The 20284-nt window shown below is 35.7% G+C and overlaps 1 pseudogene; it reads left to right on the top strand.

Moving 5' to 3' along the window:
• Positions 1 to 1175: 1175 nt before the first annotated feature.
• Positions 1176 to 3002, top strand: LOC119506794 (annotated as a pseudogene).
• The last annotated feature ends 17282 nt before the right edge of the window (positions 3003 to 20284 follow it).

Here is a 20284-nt window from a genome sequence, read left to right as displayed (position 1 = left end):
AACACAATATACTTACATCATTTCTCAAGAATTGTTGATATTGTAATAGGGTTGTCTGCCTATTTAACCTGGTTTCCTAATAATAAATTGAAAAATATGTAGATAAAACTAATGAGAAATGGAGAAGAGCTTGCTACATAGTGTGGAGTAGCAATATATAAAAAAAGTAAAATACTAGTATCAGAACAGAAAGGACCATGTAGTTATAGCTCAAGCAGACTGCATAAAGTTAGAGACAGAATCAGTTTCAACATGACAGCATTGATCTAGGAAGGAAGTTTTACTGCAAATGAAGGCAAAGATCAGAGTCTTAAGTTTGGGAACTGCATTTCATTTTAGGTCAAGGTGTAAAAAGTCTATATGAAAAGATGGGGTAACTTGGGGAGCAATTAAGCTGCAGTCAGTGTCCCTATAGCCATTAAGCCTGGATGGGACTAAAACTAAGGTAATAAAACCCAGGAGACTAGAATGGAGGACAAAACAAGGATCTGGGGAGCAAACAGAGCCAGAATGACTATCTTATGAGACATCATAACTTCAGAGCTCATGTAATAAAACGCCATTAGTGTGCTACAATTCCAAAAGTCTAATACTCACGAAGCAATCTGACATTTGTTTGATAGAAAAGTTGCCCGTTTTCAGATCCTTGATAATAGTGAAATTGTTTTTTTTTTTTTTTTTTTTTTTTATTAGAGAAGTTATGGGTTTACAAAAAAATCATGCAGAAAACATCAGGGGTCCCCTCCCCCTGCTCCATTATTATATCACCCTTGCATTAGTGTGATACATTTATTACAATGGATGAAGAATATTATTATATTTATATTATTAGCTGTAGTCCATGGTTTACATTAGGGTTCCCTATATGGGTTGTATAGGCCAATGTTTTTGTTTTTTAATTTTTATTCTGATAACCTATATACAGCTTAAAATTTCCCCATAACCATATTTAAATACATGATTCAGTGCTGTTAATTATCTTTACAATGTTGTGCTGTAAACTACACTCTATACTTTGTAGCACTGCTAAACATTCTTTCAATAAAAGAATTTAGTTGAGGTGTTTTTTTCACCTATATCTAAGGGGTTTTCAGGACCCTTGATCATCACTGTACTGACTATTGGAAACTGAAAGGAGTGAGAAGACAACAATCATGAGTCATTATAAATTATAGATGAAAAAATACTTAAAGCAAAAGAAAAACAATTATGCTCTTGAAGGTAAGACTATTTTAAAAATCAAAGTAAGTTTTCAAGACAATTCTTAAGTTTATAAAATTGTAAACATTTTGTGAACAACTCATAGACTTATAAATAGATTTCACACCACATATGTGCTCTCAATATCCACTACTGAGTGTCTGAAGTTTTCTAAACCACATTGTACTTGTCAATAAACTCTGCATTACAAATGACATTACTGTTTCCATGGTAACTAATGTACATTAATGGGTAAATTAAAGAGAAAAGTAGCTTGAAATGAGAGTGACAATGAAGTGGCAAAAAATGTGTACCTGGCTATAAAGCCTGCTGTAAAGTAGAACCCATTACAATTTTTTTTTTTGGTAGAAAACTAAACTAAATTCTTAAAAATTATGGGAAAATGGGAGCTTTATAAATCATGCAGTTCAGATGCCTTAGGGTTTCAGAAAATTTGAAAGTGCTTTCATCTCTTACTCATTTATGGCAATTTTCATCTTTGAAATTACTTGTAAAAGAAAACCTAAAATTACTATAAAAATGTTGGAAGATTATCTACCATTAGGAAAAAATATTAATTTTGAGATGAGTTTTGAACTAAAATTTGGAATGCCTGAATAACTTATATTTACAAAATAATTATTAAAATCGTCCTCTATTTTGTTCTGGGCATTTTGTTATCAATAGATTTGAGAGAATTTGTTTTGAACCTGATTCATTCAACACTTATGGGATGTGCATGTATATGAATGGGTGGGTGGGTGTGTGTGTGTGTTTAGTCATTTTGCATTTTAGAAGTTTTCATATTTGAATTGTCTGTATTTCCTTAAACATCTTTGGAAAAAACACAGGTAGTTAGTGACTGTTGAGGGAAATTCTTGCAAGTGATTGATGCGCATATGAAAGAACACATAAGCAAAGATTGCTACATCTGGCCAAGAAGGAGTTACAGAAATTGAGTTTACTTTGCTGCCTAAAACAACTAAAAAGCCAGACAAAATATATAAAATAACAGTTTTCAAGACTTTGAAACTGAACATTATCAGTAAAGGACTTTGAGTGAAAGAAAATGAACAAGATGAGCCCTGTGACTATGGTTCTGGAGTTGTGGATTATAACATTCCAATAGCTAGAGGGATTGTGTCTTCTCTAAGAGAATTCCATGCAGCCATTATTTATTGCAAGAAAGAGTCTGGAAATCCTAAAATGTATGATTTTGGTGAATTTCTGAATGACCTATGGCAACTCAACATTAAAAACTATGTCATAATGAAAACCAGAAACTGAAAGGACAGTGTCACTTCCAGAAAGATTTTACATAGCCTCGATATAGGAAATAAGATGTACATTTTTGGTGGATGGGTTCTAAACAGAGTGGAAAATACATAGACTTTGCCTCATGATTGTGAATGGCAATGTACCTGTTCATTTTCTTAACTAAGCTTTGATATAGTAGGAAGGACCATCCTAGAATCAGATTCTTGGGAAGATCAACAACCAACCAAGACTAAAAGCAAGAGCTGAACGTGTGCTGTTGCAATTGGCACTCAGCTGTATTTTTGGAGTGGAATAGATGGCTATAAAAAAGCATTGAATAAACAGGTTTTCAGCAAAGATCTTTGCTGTCTTGATACTGAGAAACCACTAGTACCATCACAAATTCAACAGGTTAACACTAACAGCAACTCTTCCTGGTTAAGTCAAATGAAGTGCCTACAGTTGAGGGCTGTTTTTTGTGGATGAATGTGGGCTTGCCATAATATATTGCATCATCACGTTCTCCAGCAGCACCAAATATATAAGAATTCAAGATGGAACTTCCCAGACAGTGCCAACAGTCTGCAAGTTCCTCTGTCTTGCTCAGTATTAAAAGTCCATGATACTATAAACAGTAAAAAAAAAAAAAAAAAAAGAAAAGAAAAAAAGAAACAACAACAACAACAAAAACAACTGAACATGTAGCTGTGAAAGGAATTCACTGGAAAACAAATCACATTCCCAAGCACTGACTGAGGCTAATGTCATTTCACTTTCATCTTTGGCAGCTGATACTTCTAGTTATAATAGTTTTGATGTAGATATGCTAAGGAAAAATGAAAGCCCTCCCATTTTAACAAATGTAGATAAATTAAGTAGTTACTTAGACTTAAGAAAATTCTGTGTACAGCTCTGTTTCCAGCACACAAATTTTGGAAACCCAGATGATCATTATTCCAGTAACTGGCTGTTATACCCATCCTTCAACATAGTCAAAGTTCTCCACATGGTAAATGTCCTATCTTTAAGTAGTCCTTCTAAATTTATTCTTAAAAACTGTGGTCTCTAACAAAAGTCTTTTGTTGGATAATACTTGAGATACTAATTTCATTAGCCACTTGATTAGATTCTTTTTTCCCTTTTTAAATTTATTTTGTTTCTTAGAGGAATTGTAGGTTTACAGAAAAATCATGCAGAAAATAGTTACTATAGATTCCACCCCCCCGCCACCGCCAATGCAGTTTTCCCTATTAGTAATACTTTGCATTAGTATAGTACCTTTGTTACAATCGATGCTACAGTATATACTATTAACTACAATATACAGTTTATGTTTGCATTGTACAGGCCTATGTGTTTTTTAAACATTTATTCTAGTAACATATGTAAAACTTAAAATTTCTCCTTTTAACCACATTCAAATATATAATTCACTGGTGTTAATTACAGTCTAAATGTTGTTCTATCATAACCGCCATTCATTACCAAAGCTTTTCCATCAGTGCAAACAGAAATTCTATACCAAGTAATCATTAGTTCCCCATTCCCTACTCCAACCCCAGCCTCTGGTAATCTGTATTCTAGTTTCTGACTCTATGAATTCACTTATTCTAATTGTTTCATATCATTGAGATCATACAATATTTGTCCTTTTGTGCCTGGCTTATTTCACTCAACATGTTGTCTATTAAGCCCTTATCAGGTATGTGGTTTCCAAATATTTTCTCCCTTTCTGTAGGTTGTTTCTTCCTTTCATGAGGAAGTTACTTGATGCACAAAAGTTTTACATTTTGGTGAAATACCACGTATGTATATATTTTTTTCTTTTGTTGTTTGTGCTTTGGACGTAAAGTCTAAGAAACCATTGCCTAACACAAGATCCTGAAGATGCTTCCCTATGAATCTTACTTACTTCTAGTTTTATACTTTGGGTTTTTATATTTAGGTCTTGGTCCATTTCGAGTTAATTTTTGTTACATATATGGTATACATTAAGGGTCCACCTTCATTCTTTTGCATATGAATATATGCAAAATATTGAAGAGAATATTCTTTCCCCATTAATTTGAGTTGGCACCATTGTCAAACGGTGAACTGCATTCCAGTATCCTTGATTCTTGAAGATGATTGTATAACTACAGCTTACATGGTGTGACCGTGTGATTGTGAAGACCTTGTGGCGCACACTCCCTTAATCCAGTGTATGGACAGATGATTAGAAAAATGGGGACAAAAAGTAAATGAGTACTAGGGAGGAATGGGGGGATGGGATGTTTTGGGTGTTCTGTTTTACTTTAATTTTTACTCTTATTTTTATTTTGTGGGGGGGTGATGAAAATGTTCAAAAATTGATTGTGGTGATGAATGCACAACTATATAATGATACTGTGAACAACTGATTGTACAGTTTGGATGAATGTATGATATGTGAATATATCTCAATAAAATTGAATTTAAAAGCAAAAACAAAAGCTCTTTTCCTATTTGTAGCTATCATTCAGTTGTGGGAAACTAAATCAGTCAAAAATGAGAAGCAAGAATGCAAACTTGATTGCATTTGCAAAAATTAAATTTCATCATCAAAGGGTTGAAACCAGTTTGCTAAAATAAATAAATAAATAAATAAACTGACCATAGATGTGGTGGTTTATTTCTGAACACTTAATTTGATTTCATTGGTCTATATGTCTGTCCTTGTGCCAATACCATACTATTTTGATTACTGTAGCTTTGTAACAAGTTTTAAAGTTGGAAATGTGAGCCCTCCAACTTTACTCTTCTTTTTTCAAGATGATCTTGGCTATTTCTGGCCCCTTACCTTTCCATATAAATTTTATGATTGGCTTTTCCATTCCTACAAAGAATGCTGTTGGAATTTTGATTGGGATTGCATTGAATCTGGAAATCGCTTTGGGTAGACTTGACATCTTAACAATATTTAGTCTTCTAATCCATGAACATTGGATATCCTTCTATCTATTTGGGTCTTCTTTGATTTCTTTTAGCAATGTTTTATAGTTTTCTCTGTACAAGTCCTTTACATCCTTGGTTAATTTTATTCCTAGATATCTGATTATTTTCATTACTATTGTAAATGGAATTTTTTTCTTGATTTCCTCTTCAAATTGAGCATTACTGATGTATAGAAACAGTATTGTTTTCTTCATGTTGATCTGATATCCCACCACCTTACTAAATTTGTTTATTAGCTCTACTAGCTTTCTTGTGGGTTTTTCAGGATCTTCTCTTTATGGGATCATGTCATCTGCATACAGGGAAAATTTTACTTCTTCTTTTCCAATCTGAATCCCTTTTCTTTCTTTTTCTTGCCTAAGTACTCTGGCTATTCAGCAGTACAACATTAAATAACAATGATGACTCTGTGCATCCTTGTCTTGTTACAGACCTTACAGTGAAAGTTTTCAGTCTTTTATCATTGAATAGGATGTTAGTGGTGGGGTTTTCATATATTCCCTTCATCATGTTGAGGAAATGTCCTTTTATTCCTAGTTTTAAAAGTGTTTAAAAGTCTGGATTTTGTTTTATCAAGGATTTTGTCAAATGCCTTTTCTGCATCAAGATGATTACATGTTTGTTTGTTTTTTCCTATCTTCTAGTAATGTGCTGTATTATATTAATTGATCTTCTTATATTGAACCACCCTTGCATACCTGGGATAAATCCCACTTGGTCATGGTGTATAATTCTTTTACTCTGCTATCGGATTCTGTTTGCTAGTATTTTGTTAAGGATTTGATTTGATTCCCTTTTAATTGTTTATTTACTGTTAGCACATGACTTAAGAAACTTTTATAAAGAAGCAAGTTCAGAAATTCTCTTTTTGAATTTTTATGATTTTTGAAGAGTCATGATAAGATACAAAATGAATAACAAATTTTCTTGATTCTTTCCAGGCCAGTATATTTGAATATACTTTTGGGCAATTTGCTTGACATATATGACCCTCATTCTCTTTTTTAATAAAGAGTGTTTACTTTTAAGATCCCTCTCAGAACTATATATTTTTATTTTCAGGAGAAATGAAAATATTTAAAAAAGGAAATTGAAGTTCTGAGGTTCCAATAGATGTACAGTGTAAGGAAAAAAATGCAATTAAATTGGAAAGGAACAAGTGAAACTAGTTTTATTTCTACATAGTATGATCATCTATGTAAGAAATCCAATAGAATCCTCAAAAAATGTACTGAAATAATAAGTGACTGTAGCAAGGGTGCAGGATATAAAAATACATAAACTATATATTAGCAGTAAACATCAAAAAATGGAAATTTTTAAAAGAATATCATATAGAAGAGCATAATAAATGAAAATACATAGGGACAAATCTCACAAAAGATATGTAAGACTTGTGCACTAAAAACTAAAAATAATTGCTGACATAAATTAATCTAAATAAATGGAGAGATAATATCATTTTTGGTGATCAGAAGATTCAATATTGTTAATTTGTCAGTTATCCACAAATTGATCTATAGATTCAATTCAATTCCAATCAGAATTTCAAAGAAATTTTCAAAGAAATCAACAATCTGATACCAAAGTTAGTATGAAAATGCAATAGACCTAGGATAGTCAAAAACAATTTTGGTAAAAAGAACAAATTGGAAGTACCCATCTAAATTTGACCTTTTATTAATTTATAGTAAATCAAGACAGTATATTATTGGTGTAAATATAAACAAGTAGGTCAGTGGAACGTAATAGAGAGTCCAGAAATAGATCCACATATGTATGGTTAACTGATTTTTTTAGATGGTGCAAATAAATTCAGTGGAGAAAGGACTGTCTTTTCAAATTGCAACTAGAGTAACTGGATATCGGTATTTAAAAAAAGAAAGCACACACACACACACACACACACACACACACACAAATTCAATCTATACCTTGTACCTCATAACAAATTTAAATCTAAATGGAACTTAGACCTAAATGTAAAAGCTAAAACTATAAAACTTCTAAGAAAAACACAGGAAAAAAGTCTTTGGAATGTTGAGTCAGACAAAGATTTCTGAGACATGGCACCAAATACAAAATAAATAAAATAAAATAATATATATAAATTGGATTTCATCAAAATTAAGAACTTCTATTCTTTTGAAATCCACTGTTAAAATATTGAAGAGATAAGCCACAGACTGGGAGAAAATATTTGTAAATTACATTTCTGATAAAGGACTTGTTTATAGAACATATGAAGAACTCTCAAGTCAGTAATAATTCTTTGAAATTTCCTCTATACCTACTCATTAAATCGTACTTTGAAAGTTATCACCTTTCTGTATATATCTTATATTTCACAATAAGGAAAGAACTGAAGCTGTGGAATTATAGCTCATAACATTATTTGAAATTACCTACATACCTACTTGTTAAATTGTGTTTTGAAAGTTATCACCTTTCTGTATATATATTATATTTCACAATAAGGAAATAACTGAAATTGTGGAACTGTAACCCATAACATTCTTTGAAATTTGCTCTCTAACTACTTGGTAAATCGTACTTTGAAAGTTAGCACTGTTAGGTAGGTATGTTAAATTTGCGATTAAAAAATGTATATTAAAAAGTCAGTAATAAGAAATCAAACCACCCAATACAAAATTGGCCAAATACTTGAATAGACACTGCATGAAAGAAAATCAACGGATGACAAGCATATGAAAACCCAGTCAGCATCATTAGTCACGAGGGTAATGCCAATTAAAACCACAATGAGCTATCACCATACATCTATTAGAATATATAAAACTAAGAAGACTTAACATACCAAATGTTGTCAAGGATCTGGAAAATCTAGAATCCTCATACCCTGCTGATGGAATGCAAAATGCTAAAACCACTTTGGAAAACTGTTTGTCAGGTACTTAAACTGTTAAACATCCTCCTTTCATCTGATCTAGCCATTATATTGCTAGGAATTTACCAGAGATGTGAAAGCATCTGCCCATGGGTAAATGTCTGCATGAATGTTCAGAGCAGATTTATTTATTTGTAATAGCTGAAAATAAAGAAACAATTCAAATATTCCTCAACAGATAAATGATTAAACACATTTCAAACTATCATATAGTGGGCTGTATCCCTTTTCTCTCATGTTATTGTTTTTCTATAATGATGTTTGTACAATTATTTGGCTATTTTAAACAAAAAGTAAAATATATATCTGAGCAATAAGAAGTGTGCTCTTAAAATGAATACAGCCAAGATAAAGTGAGAAACTATATGATGCACCAAAATGGCATGTTCTTTACTTAAGCCAATCATCAGAGTGTTCAACTGTAGAGGGAAAGAGTGAAGTAAAAATAGGTCAAAATCCTTGTTATCATATTATAGACATTTATCTATAAGGAGAGGTGTATTTGAGATTTTATAATTTTATGTAATTCTCTGGAAACAGAAACACTTTTTAATATTGAATCCTACTGTTCATATTCTTTTACGTTCAACTTTCATTACATGATTTCAGTAATGGCTACAATAACACTAAAATACCAATGCACTTAGTGTACTGAATTTAACTAACATTTATTTAGTCTTGTTTATTGCCTTACTTTTGCTCTAAATTACATGAAGAATTAAAAACCTAGACCATGTCTTCAAGGAACTTAGAATCGAATTGTAGAAACTACGATTTCATACAAATTGTGAAGCAGGAGTTACAATTGTGCACTGATTTAAAATATTTTGTTTTCTGATAACAAATATGAAATTCTCCTTTTTCTGGCAAAGACCAATAATTTTAAGGCCATGAGTTTAATCTAGAAGCAGTGTTTTATGGGAGAATGGAGTCTGATTCCCAAATAACTATTAGGAATTAGCAAATTACATTATTTCTCTATCTAAATTGCCAGTTTATTTAAGAAAGGTATGTTTAAGGAGGTGCATTAGATTATAAGTATAATGAAATACACTTCCCAAACCTTAGTATAAGATGAATCTAATTATTTTTGTTCTTAAAAGTGACAAAAACTTTTATTTGGAGTGTAATAGTACCTACATTCTTTGGATTTTCTTTTTAAGGTAATCTTTTACTATGTACCTCTTGGGGTTGCCAAAGCTGGATAATGCATGCTTCTGTGCTGGCAAAAGAATCACTATTCCAGATCAGATGTCTCCATGTAAAAGGAGTGGTTGCTAGTGGCAAACCAGCTTCAATATCTTACTTTAATGATAAAAATTACCTTTGGGAACTGAACCAATATTGACATTCTTAATAATAGATTGCTTATATGCTTGGGTAGCACAATCATTTTTTAAAACCTTATCAAAGTCAGATGTGTATCTGAGGCCACTGTGGTTACTACATAATGGAGACTGTGATGGGAATAGCTAGAATACAAATATGGAATGCATTTATGATTTATGTTTTTTTTACTTACGTTTTCCTCTTATTTTTTTCTTATAACTATATGCTACTAACAAAACCTTAGATATATGATAGAGATAGACAATCAAATATATAGCCTACAATTGAGAAATGTAAGTCCTTTAGTGATACAAAGCATGAACTCTCATGCTGAATGCAAATTAGTATTTTAATAGGCACCTTTAGTTTGATATCAGTAGTTTTTAGTGCTGATTACTAGGGCCAACCTTGGTAAACTAAATTTCTTCCATTTTCTCCTACTATAAAAATCTTACAATATAAAGAGAAATGTAACAGTTTCAAACACTATGCAACACAATAAACATAGAAATGTGTAATTGTCTCACACCACATTTCAATTTTTCTGGTGCCAAATGCATAAAATGCAGGAAAACAATCAGGTGCTGCAATATTTGTTTTAGTTTTAATTCATAGTCATTCTTCCATTCAACATTATTCTTAATACTACTGTATAATTGCTTTGGCAAATTCAATGATTTTGTGCACTATTTTTATAGAAATGAACTCTGACTCTTGGGATTCCGGTCTTGCCATATTATATATGGAAAACATCTCCATACATTTTCATAGTAATTATAGGTAATTAGTTTAATTGATCTATCTTTAATTCACAGAACACATATCTTTCAAATAACTGAAGAATATGAAATCCAAATGACCATTCAAAAACAGTATCTCAGAGTCATTATTTAACCCATTCCTGAACATGCACTGGTCTAATTTCACCTAAATACAAAATTTATATTCCACGTGAAGAATTATAGTCTCTATTTTTCATATGCACATCTCATATGATTTATACAGATATATACAATAATTAAAATGGCTATAAGGCATTTGAATAAGCAGCTATTGAGTGTCTACTGTGTACAGGACTTCTATTACATTAACACAAGAAGTAATATAGCATATAGTCCTACTGGCAAAATGTGGACAGCCAAACTTGTTTACAGAGTAGGTGAAGCACAAAATTAGGAAAAAAAAAAAAAAGTCTCCTTTTTTGCCGTGGTTAATGCATTATATTTCTCCGCTAACTGTGGCAGAGAGCACAGTTCCATGAAGAAAGGCGTGTCCTAGCAAGTGTTCGACTGGTCCCAAGCTGAAGTTCATAATTTGGAGCACATATGCATAGAATCTCAGACGCTCTCGAATACCATAGAAAGAAAGGACCGTTAATGGTCTCTGTATCTTTAAAAAGGTTCCCTTTATCATCTCCCCTGGTGACAACTGACACAGTCCCCGCGATGGTCTTTGTTCTGGACGGTCTGCCCAAGGGGGATCCGCTGCCCCAGGTGACAGCTTCCCGGCCACCACGCAGACACCCCCAAAGCCGGCTCACCCCCTTTCCCTCCGCCTCCCTTCTTTCTTGCCAAGTCGGATAGCAAAAGTTTGACGAGTGAGCCCCATTCTTAGAATCACAGCAGCAGGAGGCGGATGAAACTTAAGAGAGACCTGTAAGAACAAGAACGTGAGAGTCGCGGTATTAGAATATGTGTGAGAGCGTGAGAAAGAGGGGGACCCGGGAGACCTGGAGAAGCAACCAAGCCAGAATAATAAGAAAGAAGGTTTTAGCATCCTGGGAGAGAAAGGAAAGCGGAGAGCCAGGGGAGGAAGCGAAGGCGAGTGACTACAGCGGGCGCTCGAGCAAACCCCGGCGACCCGCGGCTACAGCCGGGCGGGGGCTGCGGGTACCCCGCGGGGGGCGTGCGCGGGGAGGGGGCGAGGCGGGGCCCGACGCCCGCCCACCCTCGCCGCGGGAGGACGTGTAGCCGCCGACGCCGCGGCTGCAGGTCGAGGGAGACCGAGAGAGGCGAGCCAGCGGCAGCTGACGGAGGTGGCGGAGCGGCTGTGATTAGTCTTCAGCCGGCCCCGGCTGCGCGCATCCCGGCCCCCGCCCGGTGCGCCCTGCAGCCCGGGAGCGCGGCGGACTCAGCCCGCAGCAGCCGCGCGCGGTGGGAATCTCCTCCCAGCCCGTGCGATCCGGCGAGTCGCGGGCACCGGGACTGACTCGGACTCTTCTCCGGAAGGTAGGGGCGGCGTCCGCCGCGACGGGAGCGCCTCCCGAGGCTCCACAGCGCGGGGAACTTCGCGGGGCAGCCTTGCCTCCCGGTCTGGAGGTTGGAAGGGCGCGGATGCTCCTTTGCCCTGCAGAGCTGGCGACTTACCAGTGGGAGTGCTGGAACCTGTATCTCTGGGTTCCTAACCCGATTCCCAGCATGGAGAATGCTGGACACCCCTATGTGACGTTGAGAGGAGGGTTTGGTGATCCCTTTCGTGGAAACGGAGGGCGGGGATCCCTCTACCTTTAGGATCTGTGATGGGGAGCTTTAGGGCAGAAACCCCGTCAACTCTGGACCTAGCCCGGGAGGTGGCGAAACTGTCAGTTTTTAGGGAGGTAAAAGCCTCTGGTTGCTGAGGTTACTTACTAACTAGATGGGAGAAGCAGAGCGGTCACCTATACAGTCACTCGTGGGCGGCGGGGGTGGGGTTAGTGTTCGTCCTCTTTCTGTTTTTCTTTGGGGATGAAAAAGAGCGACTACTTCAGAGAACAAAGATGTAGGGGTGAAAGAGAGCTTCCCGGCTGTTGCCTCTTCTGCTGATCCTACTGACCTCCTCACTGGAAAATGTCAGCTTCATTGTCTTAGAGGCACTGAGAGTAAGTGGATGGGCAAACTCGGCGTGGTACCCGAGGCACAAAAGACTCAGCTCCTCATTCGTGTCTCCCCGCTCCCCCAATCCCAGCCTCCACCCCATCTTCCCTGGCTTTGTAAAATCAAGTAGGTCGGTAGAAGTGCTCTGTTTAATCGGTACCTTGTACGCCCCCGAAAGGTAATGGAGATGATTTTCATCAAGTTCCCTTAGTATATCTGTCGTTTATAGAAAAGCTATAGGTAATCTCTTGTGGCTCAGATCTCTGTTTGGACAAGTAAGAGAAAACATTTAAAATGTGTGTTAATCGTTTACCGCCTGAAAGAATTTATTTAGCCACGCAAGGAGGAGGGATTATCTTTTACTAAGCAAAGCAAAACTTAGCTGCTCTGAAATTGGGCAGAGTAGTGAATAAACAGAAAGGGAGGAGTGAATGGTGTTCTTTATCCTCCCAAGTGCAGAAGCTCTTATTCTTTTGAGTCATGGCTTTCTTTAAGGATCTCAAGGAATCTTTGGAGTCTCTGTTCAGATGTTGGTTTAAACATTCATTCACATATTTACCATGCGTTCTTTGGTTATGTATGAAGCCCTTGGAGTCTATCCATGCATCCCCTACTGTTTTTCACTTAGAATCAAGAGGAAGAACAAGGGACCCCAAAGTCATCAAATGAGCTCCTGAAATCAAAGCCACATGGCTGAGGATGGGGTGACCACAGACCCATCTGGACCATGGAATCATTGCATTACTGCCAGAATAAATTAAATGTTGCCCTTGAATTTGTTATCCTTAGATTAAGAGTGCCCTAAAACGTGTCGGTTTGTCTGTTGGAAGTTGTTTTAGTTTATTAAAATTATACAAGCATTATGTGATGAATGCTTATTGACAGGTATGGTCCCATATCATGTGTGATCAACCTATGGGAGCAAATGAGGTTTGTATTTGATAGACTTTTTGGAAACCTGGTTATATGCCATTGCTTTAGGGACAGTATTAATATGCCCCAGGCACCATATTACTTGCTATAAAAATCATCCAGAATGTAATATTTATTTACAAAAAAAAAAAAATAAGTTTAAGCAGTAGAATTTATCTGAAGGGCATAGTGCTATGGTTGAGTTTATCTGTGTCCTATGAGAGTTGGGAGATTAAATTTTAATTTGTTCATTGCGTACTAAAATAAAGTATTTTGCATGTGCAATTGAGACTTCAATTTTTTTCCCCCTCTGGTCTGAGAATGCTTGAAGATTGAAGCTCCAATAGCTACTGTGCCAGGCCATGAATATGATCTGTGAGTAAGTCAGCACTCCTTCACATAAAGGACAATGTCTGCTAAAGATTAGCCCATTGCAGAATATGAATTTTCTTGAAGTAGGTTTAATAAAACTAGAAACAATTCCTCCTTATATCAGTAACTAAAATCTGTTAGCTAAAACCCTAATCATAAATATCATACATATGTGATTAATATTATATAAATATTATAGTTATGTGTATCTATATGTATGTATGTAATTTGCAGATAGTTAAATGTGTTAAAACTTTAAGGGAAATCAAATATTGCATTTGGATCTAGAATATTAAAAATGATACTTTACATTTGATCCTGTGTTAAACATAACACCTCAAAAATGTGCCTGGCATTTTGAGAATTTATTGCCAAGGCAAATCCAGACTGATAACAATACATGTTCATGGAATTTATAAAATGTCAGAGTAGAAAAGAACTTTAAACATCATCTGTTCAAGCTCCCAGTACTACAAATGAAGAAAATGAAGCCCGGGAGACTTAGGTAATTTTTTTCAAGATCACGTGCTAGCTATCGTCAAGGTTACTGGGTCTTGTTTGTTTACACCAAACTGTAGTGTTAGATGTTTGGGAAGATATGGTGATTTGATTACTTACTTATGAGAGGAGGTTAAATCAGTGAAACTCTTCATACACAGTAAATGTTTATGGTAGTCATGCTCATCTTTCCTCTTCCTCAATGCAATTGGTTCTCCTTTGGCCAACCTTTTCTTCTAGGCACTCCTTTGTTCTAAATTTTGCTTCACTTGGAGGCTGTACCTAGAATAACACATTTTTTGAAGATTTTCAGAAAGCAAAGAATAAGTATGTCAAGAGAACAAGGGAAGCTTTAAATGAAAGTTACAATTACTCATTTGGATTAAAAATGAATATAATTTACCCATGTGGAATTAAAAGCAATGTCCAGGCAGTGAAAGAAAATTATTTTTAAAAATAAAAACATGAGAATTTTAGTGAGTGCAATATTTATGATTTTTTATTGTGTTAGGTTTCATGCTATGAGAAATACAGTTAAGATACTAGGCCTTCAAATTGTTATAGAATAATTGAATGTAGAAAATCAAAATACAAAAAATCACAAAATCTTAGATTTGGAAAGAAGTTTGAACATCCTATTCTATAATCCAGCTAGTGTCCCATAAAAGGATACACATAGCAATCTACATATTTAGGGCACTGAAGAGTCATAGGAAGTGAAATTTCTTTACCCTCAGAAACTGAAAAGCTCACAGTAACGATATCTTACCATTTAGTAAGTTGGTTATCCATCTAGTATCTCCACTGATTCTCTCAGTGGCCATGAGAAAGCTACAGGGCAGGAACAGTCAGTCATTCATTCCACATTCTCCATTTCCAATCACTGAATATTCTTTCCCTATAGATGTCCCCAAGCAAAATTAGGTGTCTTCCCAGGCTCCACTGCATGTGGGCGATTATTTCACTGTATGTTTGCCAGTCTTCAAGTCCATTTTCACTTTCATGTCACAATAGCTTGACTGGATATGGCATTTAGTAGGGTCTCTGCCAAAGTTTTAGAATGCAATAAGCTAACAGGCAAGTTTCAAACAGGAATGTATACTCAACTTGCCTTTTTAAGGGATGGACTTTTTCCAAGTCCCATATTCAAGGGAATGTGCTAAATAACAATCTTTAAACAATGTAAAGTGATAAAAATTTATCAGCATTTCTGCTATGGCATTACCCAAAACTGTACAGTCATTCAATGTCCACTGCAACTTGACTTTGAGAAGATTGTGCGTCTTTAAGGAGGGCAATGGCAGTTTTTCTTAAATGTGTTCCCTTGACTGCCATTTTCATAATCTGTGGAAATGCCTAAGGAAAAGTTGATTTTCCCAGCCCGTGCCAGCCCTACGGAATCAGAGACTAGGGCTGGGAAACAGGAATCTTCCTCCTTTAGTTGATTTTCATGAACATTGATTTTGAGAACCACTGTTTTATGGTTATTCAAGAATTAACATTTAGCCTCCTCCATATAGCTAAGATCACCTCTCCTTTCTTACAAAGGAATCTCCAAAGATTTTCTGGCTTGTTTATTCTCATGTTTAATTATAGTAACTAGGCAAACTTTGCAATTAACCAAGCTGTTGATTCTAAGGAGGTTTAGATTCACATTATCTAACTGTTGCCTTGTATGTGTACACAGACAAAATATCAGGATCTTCAAGGAGATTGTGAATTTTAAATGGGCAGGTCATATTAACTGCCTTCTTTAATATCCCATTCAGGATCATACTATTTTATTTTTGAAAAAATATTTTAATGACCTGGTCTTTACTGTTTCTGAAATTTATTTCTGTGGATATGAAAGAATCTAGAATTGAATTAGCCACATTGACTCTCTCCATTTCATTAAGGGTCATTCCTCAGCCCCTTGCAATTCAGCTTCTATTCAAATGAATCTGCTGAAACTCTTTTTCTTAAGGTAAATAAGTAAGTAAGCCTCTCCTCACAAAATCCCATGGGAACATTTGACAGCATTCAACACCTCACTTTTGAGCTGCTTCCAGTTATTCTCTGACTCCTCTTAGCTTTGCTCCCTTTGTCCACCTCGAGTTGGTCCTTCCCAAGGTTCTCCCTCAGCCCTCTGCTCTTTGTTACATATTGCACTTGTTTTCTCCCCCACTTTCATGCTTTCAACTACTGCATGCATGTAGCTGAGTTCCAAATCTGTCCCTCCAGCCTGACTTCTTTTTCCACTTTGGACCTGCATCTTCCTGGCGAGGATGTATTACCTGGATGCTCCATACCCTGTCCTTCATACGTATAAGTGGAATTCATGATCTCTACTCAAGCCTGCCTTTGTTTCTCCTTTTTCTTTGTTCAAGTAGTGAAAAAGTCTTCCACCATCTTCTAATTCATTCAGTTTTCCCTTTTCCTTCCTGACTCTCCATTTTCAGTCAGTCACCGAGTCTTTATAATTTATCTTACAAACATTGTTCAGGTTAGTGTTCTCTATTCGGACCTTTTATTACTGCCCTCAATCAAGCCTTCATCATCCCCTGCCAGGGCTAAGGGACCAGATCCTAATCCATCTTTCTGCTCTAGCTTTTTCCCTTCAGATCCATTTTGCAGTTGCCAGAGTGATTTATCTGAAATGCAAATTTGACCTAAGACTCCTTGCTTAAAAGACTTCAATGATTTCCTGTTACCCACAGCATAAAGTGCATGGTCTTCAGCATAATATATGTTGTCCATCTTGACCCTATCCCTGCCCACACTTCAGCCTCATCTCTCAATTCTCCTGACTCACATCCTCTAGCTTTGAAATCACCAAGTTACTCCACCCAAAACTTACTATTTCTTAGTATGTTGACTTTATTCATCCTTTCTGTGCCCTACAATGTGCTGCTGACTGTTCAGCTGGTATCAAATCCAAAACATTTTCCCTCAAACACCCTGCAGTACTGTAGGTGTCCCTCTTTTGAACTCTGATAATAAATTTGACTTGTTTTAGTAATCTATTTAAATGTCAGGCTTTCCTCTTTACTGTGATTACTGCTACTTTCTTCTTTACCTCTTTGGAAGTACCTACATTTAGTATGTGAGATACAAGGGGACATGAGAATTCCCAGAGGCAAAAGGAAAACTGTCATAAGGGCATAAAGATTGAGCTTTGGGGATTCTAGCTCCCACAGCTGCCCACCCTCTGACCCCTGGATGGAGCCCTTATTTCACTTTTTATTGATACTATCCTATTGATCCCTCTGAGTCTCTATCTCCTTCTCTCCCAAGAAAATCATTTGTCCACAGCCTGCTTTACCCTACATTATATACCAGATCCACCAGCATTTATGTCCTTTGGTTAATTCATTCATCTCTATGGCTCCCTTACCAGACAGAGCAGTGGTATGAACAATCAAACTACCAAGTATTGAAAACCTTATTCTTATTTATATAAGCTTTGAAAGCATCTTGCACTGCTAATAGAATAAATTTCTTAGAGAAGATGATGCGGTAATTGACTGAAATAATGATAGTCTACTGTGAGGACTTGCACTCAAAAGAAATAGGAGAGTTTTGGAGTTCCTCCAGGCCAGCCCAAGCTTCCCACTTCCCTGCATGTTACCCACAGCTAGCGGTGGATGACCTGCAAGCTGGCTGTGCACCGGGGCATGTTAACATTCCATTGTCAGCTCTTTACATTTTGCTGAAATTAATTATTATTAGAATCATCCTCTACTGTGGAGAAAAATGCAGTCCATAATTAGTTTTATGTGCTAGAAATTTTCAAATAAAATTTATTACAAGGAAAAATCATAAAGTAGAAAATAAGTTTTCATTTTACAGATAAGGAAATGAAAGTCCAGAAAGCCATAGTATTTTATACTGCTAGCTTACAGCAGATCAGGAAGTTGAATAAAAATCTAATTATTTATCCCATGCTCTTCTCACTAAACAAAAGTTCAGGCTCTTTCTTTAAAATGCACACACACACACACACACACACACACACACACACACACACACACACACAAAGCAGAAACCACCAAAACAGTACTTCTTTAACAAGAGCCGTATAGAAAACCAACTATGGCCAAGGCCAAGAAACTACCACCCACAGGCCAGTCTGGCCTGTGGCATGTTTTTGTGCAGCCTGTTAGCTAAGAATGTTGTTTATATTTTTAAAGGTGGTAAAAACAAAACAAAACAAACAGAAACAAAGAAGAATGTGTTATCGACTGAGACTCTATGGCCCCCAAAGCCTAAAATATTTACCATCTTGCCCATTTATAGAAAATGTTTGCTGATTTCTGATCTCTAGAAACATCGAGACCTTTAGGTCATGTTTAGTGTAGTTTTTGTGGGTAACTGACTTTGGTAAATCTTGATAACATTAAAACTGGGCATATAAAAATAAGTTGTAGATTTACAGAATTTTAAGAGAAAATAAAGGTATAACTGATACCACATTCAAATTAAAATTTTTAATTTATTTGTTAAATTGTTGATGCTTATTATTTATCCACAAATAATTACCATGCTAGACATCATCAATTAGTAAGTCAGGGAAGTCTTCATAGAGAGCATTGTGGGCATTTTTGGTTGAAAAATTATACTTGATGTGAATATAGGTGTTAAGAAGGATGAGTTTGATGTTCAAATTCTCATAAGCTGAATTAAATTATGCTTAACAGTTGACATTTGAATATTCTCTTGTCCTATAACTAAAATGTTGAAAGCATTTCTTTTTCATTTTTATTACTGGAAACAGTGTTTCAAAAATACACTTGGAAAGTTAAAACCTCTAGCATGTCATACGAGTATGCTTTTAATGAACAAATTTGAGACATTAAATAATTCCTTTAAGAATGATGAAGTATTCTTCAGGTTCACTCATTTTCTTTCTAATTTAGATTCTTGGTTATAAGCAGCTTGGTAATATGTGGTTTGGGAGTCCCTGGGTAGAAATCATTTCATGAGCTCCCAAATCTTCTTTTAAAAAGCCTATTAATATGCCTTTATCATTATTTGGAACAGTGCATCGTTAACTTTGCATTTATCTCAGTAATTTAAAACTAAATGCAACAGTAGGACAAAAGAAATTTGGCCTAAAAAATAAAGAAAATCAGTAGAATAGAATAGTGAGAAATATCTTCATGGGATTTAGTTTGCTATTTTTACTTTATAGTGTGTAGAAACAAGTAACAGTTTTCTGGACTGAACATAAGCTTCGTGATTTCTCAGGAAGGAAGTTTGCTGAAATTATAAATATGTAAGAATTCAGCTAAGAATGATAAACGGAGTTTTCCTAATATAGATTATAAAACAGGACTGAAGCAGGAAATTGTGATAAAGTTTAATACGGTCATTAAAAGGATGGATTTAAGTTGGACACATATTGGTTGGAATCCCCATCCTGCTCTAAGACCTGGTAAAATCTTTCTAGGTCTCGTCTGTGAAATAGGGTAGTCAGAGTGGCTGCCCTGTAGGGTTAAATGTAGGTTTAAATGAGATAAAATTTTCTGTACCTGCTTAGCCCAGGATAATCACTGAGTAGGAGCTCTGTAAACTTCAGTTATTTTATCCTCCACTGGTGGAAGAATTCAATGCATTAAGACTATTGCTGACAGTTGCATGAAAGTCTGGCCACCTAAAAATTTTTAAGTTACCTTCTAACATGTTTATCATTGGAAAATCAAAACAATGGGAGGAATTATTACACTGGACTAACTTCTGTTTAATAAATAAGAACTTGTTGATGACATATATGTAATGAAAGATTAGAAAAATATGATCCTGCGCTTTGAGTTTGTATTATGCTGCAACAGTCTGATATGCAGATTATTGGAGAGTGGATTTTGAAATGTTAGGAGAAAAGACCATTAGAGCCCATGGTTAGAAATTGCACAATCAAATGTGACAAAAAAGAAATTGGAGATTCTAAAAAGGAAAATAATGGCTTTGCAGTCACATTATTACGAGGAAGGAAAAGGCATAT

This window comes from Choloepus didactylus, chromosome 12, assembly GCF_015220235.1.
Source record: "Choloepus didactylus isolate mChoDid1 chromosome 12, mChoDid1.pri, whole genome shotgun sequence".
Lineage (NCBI taxonomy): Eukaryota > Metazoa > Chordata > Mammalia > Pilosa > Megalonychidae > Choloepus > Choloepus didactylus.
The sequence above is the reverse complement of the archived record's forward strand: the minus strand, read 5'-3'. Positions and strand labels throughout refer to the sequence as shown.